The sequence below is a fragment of the Artemia franciscana genome, chromosome 12, assembly GCF_032884065.1.
Source record: "Artemia franciscana chromosome 12, ASM3288406v1, whole genome shotgun sequence".
NCBI lineage: Eukaryota > Metazoa > Arthropoda > Branchiopoda > Anostraca > Artemiidae > Artemia > Artemia franciscana.
The window spans coordinates 36415835-36430630 of NC_088874.1; the positions used below are offsets into that span (position 1 = coordinate 36415835).

At 38.6% G+C, this 14796-nt stretch overlaps 1 protein-coding gene across 4 annotated transcripts in view; it reads left to right on the forward strand.

Moving 5' to 3' along the window:
• The window catches only part of LOC136034062 (titin-like), a 148026-nt gene that overhangs the window by 32530 nt on the left and 100700 nt on the right, over window positions 1–14796 (forward strand). The window contains exon 1 of one of the 4 annotated variants that reach the window (XM_065715181.1): window positions 7958–8072. The exons of the other annotated variants lie outside the window; for them this stretch is intronic. The gene's annotated coding sequence lies outside the window, so the exon portion shown is untranslated. Of the gene's footprint in view, window positions 1–7957; window positions 8073–14796 lie in introns of those variants that run through there. 4 annotated transcript variants of the gene reach the window in all.

The window sequence follows — 14796 nt, forward strand, 5'->3', positions numbered from 1 at the left end:
CAGGCTTGCGGCTAAAGAACGCAAAACCGCGCAGTTAGATGAAAATCCACCTGGACAGCGAGAGTCAAAACATATCAAAACTGAAAATGATAGCGATGATAGTCACCGGGACACAGGGATTGTTCGAATAGAAATTACAGACCGGGACACCGGGACACAAATGACGACCGGGACACCGGGACACAGGGAATATAAATGACGACCGGGACACTCAAAGAGAAATTACAAACTGGGACACAGGGACACAAATGACGACCGGGACACAGGGAATATAAATGACGACCGGGACACAGGGACACATCATTAGAATAATGAGGTATAGATCTGAATACGGATTGTTTTTCCCATGGACAATTATATGTTGCATGTTCAAGAGTCAGTATACCTGACAATCTATTTATATGCACAGACAATGGGACAGCGAAGAATGTTGTATATTCGCATGTTTTACGTAGTTAAAAACATATATTTATATCTATCTCTATTCACAGGTGGGACACAGGGACACAACTACAATGGCGCGTAACGACTTACGCGCGCGGGGGGGCTTGGGGGGACGTGCAGCGCCCCACCCACTAGGTGTTGGGGTGGCGCGAAGCGCCACCCCAACAGCTAGTATATATATAAAAATAAGTTGTCTGTGTGTGTGTGTGTGTGTGTGTTTGTGTGTCTGTCGAGTGACGTCATGTTTGTATGTCGACTGACGTCATGTTTGTCGACTGACGTCATTTTAAGGATTGAGCTGTATGCGTCATGAAGTTGTTTGTCGACTGACGTCATGTTTGTCAACTGATGAAATTACATACCGGGACACCGGGACACAAATGACGACCGGGACACAGTGAATATAAATGACGACCGGAAACTAAAACAGAAATTACAGACTGGGAAACCCGGACACAAATCACGACCAGGACACAGGGAATATAAATGACGACCGGGACACAGGGACACAACTACAACGGGGACGCCGGGGGCACAGGCGGGATATATAAATGACGACCGGGACACAGGGATTGTTCGAATAGAAATTACAGACCGGGACACCGGGACACAAATGACGACCGGGACACCGGGACACAGGGAATATAAATGACGATCGGGACACTCAAAGAGAAATTACAAACTGGGACACCGGGACACAAATGACGACCGGGACACATGGAATATAAATGACGACCGGGACACAGGGACACATCATTAGAATAATGAGGTATAGATCTGAATACGGATTGTTTTTCCCATGGACAATTATATGTTGCATGTTCAAGAGTCAGTAAACCTGACAATCTATTTATATGCATAGACAATGGGACAGCGAAGAATGTTGTATATAAGCATGTTTTACGTAGTTAAAAACATATATATATATATATATATATATATATATATATATATATATATATATATATATATATATATATATATATATATATATATATATATATATATATATATATATATATATATATATATATATATATATATATATATATATATATATATATATATATATATATATATATATATATATATATATATATATATATATATATATATATATATATATATATATATATATATATATATATATATATATATATATATATATATATATATATATATATATATATATATATATATATATATATATATATATATATATATATATATATATATATATCACAGGTGGGACACAGGGACACAACTACAATGGCGCGTAACTAATATGGCGCGTAACGATTTTCGCGCGCGCGGGGGCTTGGGGGGTGCGAAGCGCCCCACCAACTAGGTGTTGGGGTGGCGCGAAGCGCCACCCCAACAGCTAGTATTAATATAATAAGTTAATATAATATGTTAATATATTAATATAATATGTATTATAATATAATATAATATATAATATTTATATATTAATATAATATGTATAATATGTATAATATTAATATAATATAATTAATATTGTTACTATATAGTAACAATACTATCCAGGTATTTGAAGCTATCCGTTTGATCGATCTTTTCGTTACGCAAGGTCACCATTTAAATGTCGTTTATTCCCAATCAAAGCTACTTCGTCTTCTTAGCAATAATTTTCAAACCTATTCTTGCACCCTGAACTCCCAGTGCCTCCAAAAAAGCATTCATTTTGTTAAAATGTCATCTAAAATATTCAAATCACATTCATAACCTTATTTCCTCATTTATATTTTCCTCTCCCATAGCTTTTCCTTTGTTCCTCAGGACAAAGTCCATGAAAATAATCAGAGGCAACGTTATAGCCTTGCCTATAGTAAAGGTCATAAGCCTCCAATTTTTTTCCCAGAGGCGCTTCAGGTAGAAGGGGTGGTCGTATAAGATTCGGTCGGAGAGGGCTAATCCAATTAGAAATTAGAAGTTCTACCTCCCTTTCTAAGAGTTAAAAGTGACCTGAGGACGACCTTTTCCCCTAATACATCAGATGAAATTTTGGAACAGCTATTTTATTAAAAATTCCTCAAATGTCAGATACCAAAAACTCCGAAGTCGACACAACCCCCCGGAGCCCGGGGGCAGGCGTTGTAAGTTACGCCCTGAGGGTATATATGGCATTTATGGAAGGGTTAATCGTATATGCTTCAGAGGGGGCCTCATTGGAAATTGAAAGTTCTAGTTCATTTCTTAAGAGTCAAAAGAGGTCGCAGGGCAACTAGCCCTCCCCCACGCCCTTTTCCCAAAACGCAACCGATAAAAATTTTGTGATAGCCATTTTGTTAAAAATAGTTCAAATATCAGATAACACAAATTTCGGGGTAGACCCCCCCAAGTCCGGGGGTAAGTGTTGTAAGCTATGCCCCGGGGGTATATATGATTTTTATGGAAGAAGTGGTCGTATAAGCTTTGGAGGGGGTTCCATTATTTAAAATAGTTCAAAGACCAGATAAGCCTGACCCCCACCCCCACTTGAAAATTATTAATGATATTTTATTCTGATACTTATGGAAGCTGACCCTTGTCTCTCCACATCCTGACCCTCCCAAATAGTTTATCAATGATAAATCATGGGAGCTTACCCCTGGATCTGCAGAAGTTAACACGAGTGGGGCTCAAGATCCCTATGCCTTCCCAGTGCCAGAACATAATTTGAACTTTACAGGAAAAAAGTAAATTTTTAAATATTTTTACTTTCATGACTTTAATAGTGAGCCCCACCTGGAGTTTTTACGACCGCCCATTCCATAAAAACCTTATATACCTCCAGAGCATGACTTAAAACTATCCCAATGGTGCTGTGGGGTTGGGTGAAACCGAGAGGCATTGTATATGTTCTTTTTACTAATTTGAAGAAAATCGATATCTCACAATATCAATGCGTTTGATGCAAAGGGGGATGTCGGGAGGGGGGCTAATTACCCTCCATCCCTTCTGACCCTTAAAAGGAAACTAAAAATTCCTATTTTCAACTAAATGAGCCTCCTCTAAAGTTAAAAAAAATCTCTTCCATAAAAACCTTATATACCCCCGGGGTATACGTTTCAACCCTCACCCACAGGTTTTATCAACCCTGAGAGCCTTGTTATATGAACTTTGGACTATTTTTAATAAAATGACTGTCTCAAAATTTCTATTGGATGGGTTTTGGTAAAACACGACGTGTTGGGGGGGGGGGGGTAGCTACCCTCTGATCACTTTTAATCTTAAAAAGGGTGCTAGAAATTCTGATTACCAAGCCAGCGAATCCCCTCTGGCGTGAGGGACATAACTTACAACCCTTGCCCTGATAGTTGTGGGGTGGTGGGTTTCCTCAAGGACGTAATTCCCAGACCATTCAACTACGATGAAGAAAATTGTCATCTCCAAATTTTGATTGGATGTCTTTGGGAAAGGGTGTGTTGGGCGGGGGGGCTGGTTCTTCTTAAATCCCTTTTGACTCTTAAAAAACGCACTATAACTTCCAGTTTTAAATTGAATGAGCCACATAGGAAGCTTCTTCGACTACCCTTTCCATTTAAAACCTTATTTGCCCCTAGGGCATGACGCACTATTCTATTCCCAAGGTGGTTGGGGGGGGGGGGGTTATGTCAACCTTACAATTATTGTTTATATGCTCTTTGGACTATTTGGAGCAAAGTTGCCATCTCGTAATTTTAATCAGATTCTTGTGGGGAACAGTGGGGTGGTCGGTGGTGTTGCCAAAATTTTGATTGGAAGTGTTTGGGGAAATGATTTTCGTGGGGGGGCATTTGACACTTCGATCCTTTCGACTATTAAAAGGGGCACTAGTCCTCTCAAATTTGCAATCGAATGAAAGCTCTTTTTGAAGTTTCTACGACAGCGCCTTTTATCAAAACCTCATATGACCCCTGGGCATAACTTACAGCCCTTGACCTGAGGGCTGTGGGGGGACGGGGTGAGTCGGTTGTCATCCTCAAAGTCACAATTTCCTCACCTTTCGGCTTCGTTGAACAAAATGTCTATCTCAAAATTTCAGTCAGACGCATTTCTGGAAAATTAAAGGTGTGTGTGGGGGGGATATCTGATCTCTGATCATTTCGACTCTTAAAATGGCACTAGATCTTCAGAATAATAATCGAATGAGCCCTTTTTGAAGTTTTTACGACCCCCTTTCTTATAAAAATCTAATGCCCCCAGGGCATAACTTACAACCTTTTCCCTGAGGGTTCTGGGGGGGGGGGGGTGTCATCCATAAAGACACAATATCTAGACTTTTAAACCAAAACTTGCAAGGAAGTCCATTTCCTTCCCAGCACTATTCAACCCTGAAAGTTTTGACTTAATACCCCCAGTCGTATTTTGATATTGTTCAACATCCCAACCAGCATTTTTTGAAAGGAATCGGATTCAGTATCTTTTGATTTGGGTAAAGTATCTTTTGATTTAGTTTAGCATCCCCCTCAACATTTATTGAAATTTTCAGCTTTATACCTTTAGCCATTCCTGAGATATTACAGATAAGCTTTTGATAACCTGGATGCACTCCAGCTCTTTTGATTTAGTTTAATAGTAATAGTAGCAGCAGTAGTTAGGATTTCAGCTAAGGGGGGGGGGCAACATTTAGCACTGAGTACTGATGCCTTGGAAGTTTGGGCGTCTTAGGCACACTGTAGACACACTGGATGACATGTCGGCATATTTTTTATGTGCCCCTTCAAACTTGAAACCTTAGCTTCGCCCTTGGAACTAGCAGTAATAATAATAGTAGTAATGACAGTCTTACTAGCAGTAGTAGCAGTAGTTGCTGTTGTTGCTGTTGTAGTAGTAGTAGTGGTAGTAGCAGCAATAGAATTAGAAGTAATAATAACAGTTATTGTCGCAGTCGAAATTGGAGTAGTAGCAGTAAAAGTATAAGTAATACAAGCAGTCACGGTCCCAGTAGCAGTAGGAGTAGTAGCAATAGCAGTAGCTGTCAAAAGAAGTCGCATCAGCAGTCATAAGGAGCCCATTTCACAGTTGCAATTAGTTTGCTGTCGCAGTCAAAAGTAGTCGTAGTCACAAATAGTTGCAGTCGCTGCCACAAGTTGTCGTAATCATTAGTGGTCACAGTCGCAATAGTCAAGGTCACAAGTTGTCACAGTTGCAAGTATTGGCAATTGTAAGTATTCGTAGTCACAAGTAGTTACAGTCGCAATCGCTAGTAGTTGCAGTCGAAGTCGCAAGTAGTCGCAGCAGTAGGAGTTGTACTGGTTCTGAAAGCTGTAAGTAAATATTCTTAGCCTTTTCTATAATCAAATTGAACAAAAAACTAACTTTTTCAGCAGAAAGTAAGGAATGACATTAAGATTAAAGAGAAACAGAAATTATTTTGTATATGAGGGGGTCTGCCCTTTCCTCAATCCTTATTCTTTACGCTAAAATCTCAAAGTCTTTTAACTGATCACTTTTAATTCTATTCAACGGCCCTTTTATTTGAGCAGTGTTCCTTAACGAATTGTGATAAAAAGGCAAGCTTTAGGCTTAAGAGTGAGGGTTGAAGAAGGGGTATTCCCCCTTATATACAGAATAATCTCTGTTCGTCTAAGTTTTTTGTTTTTAACTTTCAGCTTATTTATTTTTTTACGATTCAATTTCTGACCGTTTTTCAAATCATGCCATGAATTTTTCTCCTCCCGCCCATGTAAAAATTATCTCTAGAAAATTAATCTGGGAAACTTTCCTCCTCATAGAATTTTTTTTTCAAAATCAGCCTTTTATTCAAAATCAGTCCCTGTAAGGGACTATGGGGTTCATCTCATCCCCAAAAGCATATTGGATCTTTCAACTATGCTGAATCAAATGGTTATCTTAAAATTTTGATCAGATGTGCTTGGGGGGAATGGAACATGAGAGGGGGGACAGTGATCTCTCTTCCTCTATTTTATTTATTTTTGATTTTCCCTTCAAATGAGCCCTCTCGCGATCTTCTAGGGCCATTAGTTCAATACAATCATTTATTGGGGAAAAAACATACATCCGTGATTTTTCTTCTGGCAAATGACTCAAAACTAAACATTTTGTAGATAGGATCTTGAGACCTCTTACAGTAGCGTTCTCTGATATGTTGAATCTGATGGTACGATTTTAATAAGATCACTTAATAGTTTTTTCCTTTTAGGGGGGAGTCTCCTTTTTCCAAAGTCAGTAAAATTTTCTCCGGGTCATAAAAAGTAAATTCTTTTGGTAAATCTATTGTTATCTAGATTCTTGTTTTTAAAGTTTCGGTTGCTATTGGGATGAGTCGCTCCTTACTTACCTTTACTTTCACGAATTCTTTGATATTGTAGATACGCCCTTCGGATAACCTGGATGCACATGGTGTCTTTTGGTTTAGTTCAACATCCCCCTCAATACTCTTTGAAGTTTTACGTTAATACCCTTCGCCTTTTCGAACGCGCCCAGGGTCAACATTTTCCCTTCCCAACGATAGATCCTATATGTAAACAACAGGCCGATTTTTTCGATTTGTAAAACTTGTCTCTGGGCTTTTGGGTCATGGTGGCCACAGAGGAATAGGTATTGGACCTTCGACTATTTTCAACAAAATTTTCATCTCAAAATTTCTATCAGTATTGGGGGAATCTGAAAAGAGCAAGGGTGGCTGGTTGTCCTCCAATCAACTTTTAAAAACACCTATGAATATTCCCTGAAAGGCTCAACTTTGTACCCTCAGCTGTTCTTGAAATATCGCTGACACACGCTTTCGACAACAACATGAACATAGTGTGTTTTTCCTTTGTTCAGCATCCGCCTCAACATTTCCTGTTTCACCTTAATACCTTAAGCCTTTTAGGAAACCCAAGATCAACGATAACCCCCTTTCCCAATTACTAACCCTATATGTAAACAATGGGCAACTTGCATATCGTACAGTCCTTGCTCCAGGGGCTGTGGCGGGTCATGTCTTCCCCAGAGGTAGAGTTATTTGACCTTTTTAGACTATTTTGAACAAAATGGCTATATTTTTATCGGATGTCTTTGAGGGAGGGAAGATAAAATGGCGTGGAAGGGTACCTGGCTGCCCTCCAATCACTTTCAAACCTTGAAAGTGGCACTAAAGCTTTCAATTGAATGAGCCCCCGCCAAAGCTTATACGACCATCCGTTCCATGTACAGAGACTGCGCAAAAAAAAAAATGTATATGTGTATTACACATTGAAGCCTTATGGCTCTTTACTACAGGCAGCGCTAGACCTTTGACTCTGATATGAGACTGCAGAATATAAAAGAGATCCTCCTTCGTCCAAGAATCCTCTTGCCAGAAAGGTGTTAAGGTCACTCTAAGATATTTAATATTACACTTAATGCTAATCTACAAATAATAGATTGTGTCAATCAATCAGTTTGAATGCCAAAATCATAGAGACCATATCAATGTTATTTTTGAACACTTGTTTCATTATTTGGAACGAGTAATAAGAATTTGCGGATGGAGCTAAAAGTATCCTCCTCCATACTTTTTTACAAGAAGAATTCGTAAACAGGAAGTCAGATTCTTTCTAGAAAGGTGCCAAGATTTAAGTAGTGATATAGAAAGTGCATTAGCAGATCTGTGTTCTGAAAAGCTTAAGTAAACAAACAGGATTTTCTTATGCCCTGTAAGTGATAAATAGTCTATTTCTGGAAACTGTTGGAGGTTCTCTAAGACCTTAATTTTTCAAAATGTATTTCTGTTCCATTTACGTTGAACAAAGAAGCTAAGGTTTGTTGATGTTGTGTGGATTGTATCAATTAGAATGGCTTCTGCCGTTTGATGACACTTCAAACTTAACACGATTAGTTAATTAGAAAGTGTCTTTGTCTTTACAGATTAGTAAAGTAAAACAAAGAAAATCCAGTAAGACCTGAATACTTTGATTTGGCAAAAAAAATACTATTAAAAAAATACGTTGACATGTATAAGTGCCTGGAAGAATTCAACCGAATGACAAAACTGAAAAGACGAATGAAAAGTATGAGAAATTATATTGAATTGCGAGCTTTTTTAGATTTTGTTGGGGAAGGGGGGTCCTAAGGGGCCCTTTTCGTACTCGTATGCAAGTGGTGACTGACCTAACCAAACTGAACAAATGTGACTAGGACCCTTTAATGAATCATAACCTTAGTAGTACTAATGCTGGAGGGCCCAGCATTGAAAAGGGTCTAGCCCATTATCTAATGTGAAAAAGCAATCCTAATGAGTTTATAAAGTCAGTAACAAGAAAACTAATCTATTAATATGAAACTAAGTCATTATGGTCTTCGTAGGTACTTATTCATTGTCTGGGTCCTCATTGCAGCTTTGTTTAGCGAATTTAAAGCTCAATATTTGCTTGTAGCCTACATACTTGAACCCATTTCTAAATTGGTAGGCTACCTGAGAATATGTCGGCGACTACTGGAGTGCTCTGAAAAATTTCCTTTCAAAGTGATAATGAATAAAATTCATTGTATTGCGAGAGCAACACTTTGGTTTTGTCGTGGTTTTTTTTTTTTTTTGTTCCTAGCACCCCGATTTCAGCTTATTCCTAGAAAGTGGTAAGGGTCTAACCTCTGCGGTTTTTACGGAAAGTGTGGACCTTAGGCCGGATTGATGAATATGACTTTACATTTTGGAAAGCTTCGTAGAACTCTTGCCTGGGGCCAAAAAGGATGGTTTTTGCTTGTCCTTGAGCCAGAGCCTATAGTGTGTGAAGTGAAGAGGAGTTGTATAGCCTATGTCAGAGAGGACTATCTGAAGTTATGCAGCCAAGCTTTCGTTTCATCAAACCGTGTTTCTGCTTTCGAGTGGAAAGCTCCGTTCTAGCAGGCAAGCAGGCAGGCACCAGTTTCAAATTGAAGATGGACTAAAATCTATAAGTGTTAAATATATGCGACAGTTACCCTGCCCCACAGCCAATATATCTTCTTTGAGTGATAAATAGAAAAATTTAGAGAAGCAAAAAAGCGGCATTTTCCCACGGGTCCGAAAGTGCTGCCATCTATTGTTTCTACCCATTTCTGTTCGTGATTTCAGCTGAGTTTATCATTCGGTTTTTCGCACTTGGGATTGCGGTAGAGAAATGGTATCAGATGTGCCTCTTAAACTTTAAAAGTTCTCTCATTGCTAAAGAAATTAGAGTTTATCCTTTGCTCCTTTCTAAGCTATGACGTTAGAAAGTTGGCCTACGGCAAAAAAGTCAACTTTTGAACTAAGACAGATAGATTTTTTCTCGACGGCAGTCGATAGCTTTTGATGAGCTGATCAAAGTATATGTCATCCATTTTTTTGTACAAAAATTCCTTCATGAGATATACCAGTTTGAAAGTTTAAAGGGGTTGACAACTTCAGTAGTAAGGTACACACTGAAACCAAAAATAGGCCGATACCAATTGTGAGACATATAGGGGAGTTGTAAGCAACAGTCGGCTGTTAGCTCATAATCATCCTTGGCAATGAGGGGTTCGCAACTCTTACTAGTTGGTGTACCTATTTTTTGTTTCCGTTGTATTTGATGGTAAGACCAATTTGGTTCCAGTGGTAAGACATGTAGGGGACTTGTAAGTAATAATCGACTGTAAGGCTACAATCATCTTTAGCAATGAGGAGTTTGCAACTTCTGCGAGTTGGTGTACCTAGTATGTAATTTAGCATCCTTACAGATTAACAACTTCAGCGTTTAGTCGCAGCGAGGAAACAAAACCAAAGTGTTGCTCTCGCAACACTTTACTCGGCGAAGCCGAGCAAAGGTTGCCGTAACACCTCACGTTGCCCATGCAACGTAGATCTAGTTTGTTTTTTGTTTGCTGTTAAAACATTTTACCTAACAGTTATCAAGGTTATTATATCAAACTGTAATTGATCCAATGCAAGGGTTCATTAAACTACTCACCATACATTCATTTCTCTCGTATCTATCCATCTTTATTGCCTAGTTCTTCTGTCTTTTTTTGGGAAGGTGGGAGGGAGCTTGAAAACTTGTCTACTTCTCCTAAATTCCCGGGTCTAGGCCTTGACCGAAACTTATACCTCCACAAGCGTCTGTTTTTGGTATTGCTGATTTATTTGTAGAAGCAACTTTGGGAGCCCATATCTGGGAAATTGGAAACATGTAAATTTGAAAACTAGTTGGAGTGATGGGTTGGAAATATTTTGTCCTATGGGTATGGGTTTGATTCCTGGCGTGGTAGGCTATTTGATTAAGGACGGGGGTCAGTGGTTTGACTCTGTAATCTCAGACAGAGTCAACCCAGCTCTAAATGGGTGCTTGGAGGAATCTGGGGAAGGTAATCAAGAAGGGTATGCGAAAGCACAAGATGGCTAGTCCTCAACCCTCTATTGCACTTCCTGGCTGAAGGGCCACAAAACAGAGATCAGCACTGCCAGGTTGGACCTGTAGGGTCTGGTGCTGTCATACTTACTTAGTTATATTTTAGAAATTGCTTTTGTTTGGACTAATTGTGTTTTAGTACTGAACTCTCTGAACATACATCTATAAATTCCCTTAGACCTTAAATCCGTTTGTGCCTCCAGAGACACCCAGGCCATCAAGAGGGCGCCACAAATCTTCCCACAACTTTGCCGCTGCCAATATATCCTCCCACTGAGGCTGGATTGAGGTGATTAGGTTTCGCTGATCTGTCTGGTACTTTCGGTATATAGTGTTTCTGGGTTTGCCTCTGCAGTGTGTACGTAATGGTTGCCAGTAGAGCGATGTATTCGGTAGCCGGGAATTGTCAGTACGTAGTAGGTGTTCAAGGTATCTCCATCAGCGAACTCTTACGAAATTTGTCACAATAGGTTACCCGTTTTAAATAAACTCTGAATTCAATTCTTGATATCAATTTTTTAAAGCTATATCAAAAAGAAACTTGGGGAATTTGCTACAAATGTACTAAGATTTTAACAAATATTTTGAATAATTAAATAATTTTTTTATTAAAATAATTTTTAATTATGATTTAAATAATTTTTAAATAATTTAAACATTAAAAACATTTAATTAACATTTTAACAAAGTGTAATCTAACATTTTCGTCCTCTTGTTTTCACTTTTCACTTCTAGCATACAACCATTTAATAGTAAAACTATGTTAATAGAACGGAGTTGACAGACCTTTTTGGCCTGAGCCTTTACTCAGTTCGGTAAATCCACCCACAATGACAAAAAAAAATAACGGAGATAACAGGCTCTTTTGGCCTGAGCCTTTACTCAGTTCGGTAATTTAACCCAAAATGAGAAAAAAAGAACGGAGATAACAGGTCTTTTTGGCCTGAGAATTCACTCAGTTTGGTAAATCCACCCAGAATGACAAAAAAAGAAAGGAAATAACATGCTTTTTCGGCCTCAGCCTTTACTCAGTTCTGTAAATCCACCCACAATGACGAAAATTTTTTTAATAAAGTATCTGCAAGTTACTAGAATTTTAAATAGATATACGGTCCCTTTCCTAAGAAATGTAAACATTGTCTTTACATTACCTTACATTTCCAAACATAGTCCTACATTTCCTAAGAAAATGTAAACATTGTAAGAAGTGTAGACAATTTAAACATTGTCTTCATATTTTTTCATAACCATGCTCATTTTTAAATTTGAATTTATTGTTTTTTCCACAATCATGAAATGAAAGGCCACCGGAAGGCCTGAATAACTTTCTTTGTTGAGAATAGAGAGATTTGACGAGAAAAAACCGAGTTCAGATGCCATGAGAGATAAAGAAGGGAGGAATAGAGTTGGACTTTGTTTAAACTATGCCTGTACAGCATAAACACTCCGATTTGCTAATCACCCACTGGTTCGAGGAACTTAACTAATCGTTCCAACGTGAGTATATAGCCCACAAAATGTATGTAAACCCCCAGGGGTTTCAAAATTTCTTTGAATTTATCTTGGGTCTTATCCCATTATCGCACAGATGGGGCTGTATGGTAAATATTATCTTTGGCTTTGGCTCATACAGCTTACATAGCATATTGAACTAATGTTTGATAATCTGCAACCTAAAGACTTTTTTGCTTGATATTAAGCTCTGTTCTGTGATTTGTCAAGATTTGCTATATAAAATTTTAATTCAAAAATAGTTTAAGATTCTCGTTAAAACTGGTTAGTCGGTACCAAAACCTGTGCCCCTCGGGATCTAAATTCGGGATAGCAGCCAGCTAATTTCCTAAGACAAGTGCAATTAAATTCAGGAAGGTAGCCTTCGTATTTCCAAAGACAAATGCATTTACAGTCAGGAAAGCAGCCTGCTATCTCCAAAGACAAAGGAACTTAAAGTTTGGATAGCAGCCGGCTAATTTACAAAGACAAAGGCATTTAAAGTCTGGGTAGCAGGTGACTAATTTCCAAAGACAAAGGCATTTAAAGTCAAGATAGCAGCCGGCTAATTTCCAAAGAAAAAGCTATTTAAAGTCAGGATAGCAGTCGACTAATTTCCAAAGACAAAGAAATTTAAAGTAGGTATAGAAACCTGCTAATTTCCAAAGACACAGGCATTTAAAGTCAGGATAGCAGCCGGCTACTTTCCAAAGACAGAGAAACTTAAATTCAGTATAGAAGCCTGCTAATTTCCCAAGACAAAGGCATCTAAGTCAGGACAGCAGTCTGCTAATTTCTGAAGACAGAGGCACTTAAAGTCAGGACAGCAGTCTGCTAATTTCCAAAAAACTAAGGCATTTAAAATCAGGACAGCAGTCTGCTAATTTCTAACAACTAAGGCTTCTAAAGTCAGGACAGCAGTCTGCTAATTTCTAAAGACTAAGGTATTTAAAGTCAGGATAGCAGTGGGCTAATTTTCAAAGGCAAAGGAATTTAAAATTTGTATAGAAGCCTGCTAAAAAAAAAAAAAAAAAAACGTATTTAAAGTCCGGATAGTATCATGTTAATTTTGGTGTCCTGGGAAATACAATAAACAAAACAGATATCGTATGCAATTGAAAATAGATATACAAGATATTAATAAAATAAAGGGGATGGCTTGGTATCATCTCTTTGTTTAAAAAGAGCCCTCTATTCTCCTTGAAAACTATATCAATTCGATAAATCTTCAGTTGTGACGCATTTTTACATTCTTGCTCCGAGGGGTAAGGACTGGGAAATTATCCCCCTGTTTTTTACTTGATTGGGCTAACTATGGACACTTAAGCGCAAAATTAGTTTTTATGGCACTTGGTATTAACCAAGTGACATATAGCAATCGCAAATTCTGTCGGTCTGTCGGTCCCGGTTTTGCTACTTTAGGCACTTCCAGGTAAGCTAGGGCGATGAAATTTGGCAGGCATATCAGGGACCGGACCAGATTAAATTAGAAATAGTCGTTTTCCCGACTTGACCATCTGGGGGGGGCCGTTAATTCGGTAAAAATAGAAAAATTGAAGTATTTTTAACTGACGAACAGCTGATCAGATTTTAATGAAATTTGATGTTTGGAAGGATATCGTGTCTCAGAGCTGTTATTTTAAATCCAGACCGGATCTGGTGACATTGGGGGGGGGGGAGTTGGGAGGGGGAAACCTAAAGTCTTTGGAAAACACAGAGTGGAGGGATCGGGATGAAACTTGGTAGGAAAAATAAGCACAAGTCCTAGATACATGATTGAAATAACTGGAACGGATCCGCTCTCTTTTGGGTAGTTGGGGGGGGGGGTTAATTCTGAAAAAAAATAGAAAAAATGAGGTATTTTTAACTTACGAACGGGTGATCGGATCTCAATGAAATTTGATATTTAGAAGGATATCGTGTCTCAGAGCTTTTATTTTAAAGCCTGAACAGATCTGGTGACATTGGGGGGGGGGGTGGGAGGGGGAAACCTAAAACTTGGAAAACACTTAGAGTGGAGGGATCGGGAAACTTGGTGGGAAAAATAAGCACAAGTCCTAGATACATGATTGACATAACCGGAACGGATCCGCTCTCTTTGGGGTAGTTTGGTGGGGGGTTAATTCTGAAAAATTAGAACAAAATGAAGTATTTTTAACTTACGAACGGGTGATAGGATCTCAAAGAAATTTGATATTTAGAAGGATATCGTGTCTCACAGCTCTTTTTTTAAATCCCGAACAGATCCAGTGACATTGGGGGGTAGAATTGGGAGGGAAAACCTAAAACTTGGAAAACACTTAGAGTGGAGGGATCGGGATGAAACTTGGTGGGAAAAATAAGCACAAGTCCTAGATACATGATTGACTGGGAGCTGGGAGGGGGAAACCTAAAACTTGGAAAAGGGTCGGGATGAAACTTGGTGGTAAAAATAAGCACAAGTCCTAGATACATGCTTGACATAACCGGAACGGATCCGTTCTCTTTGGGGTAGTTTGGGGGGGGGGGTTAATTCTGAAAAATTAGAACAAAATGAGGTATT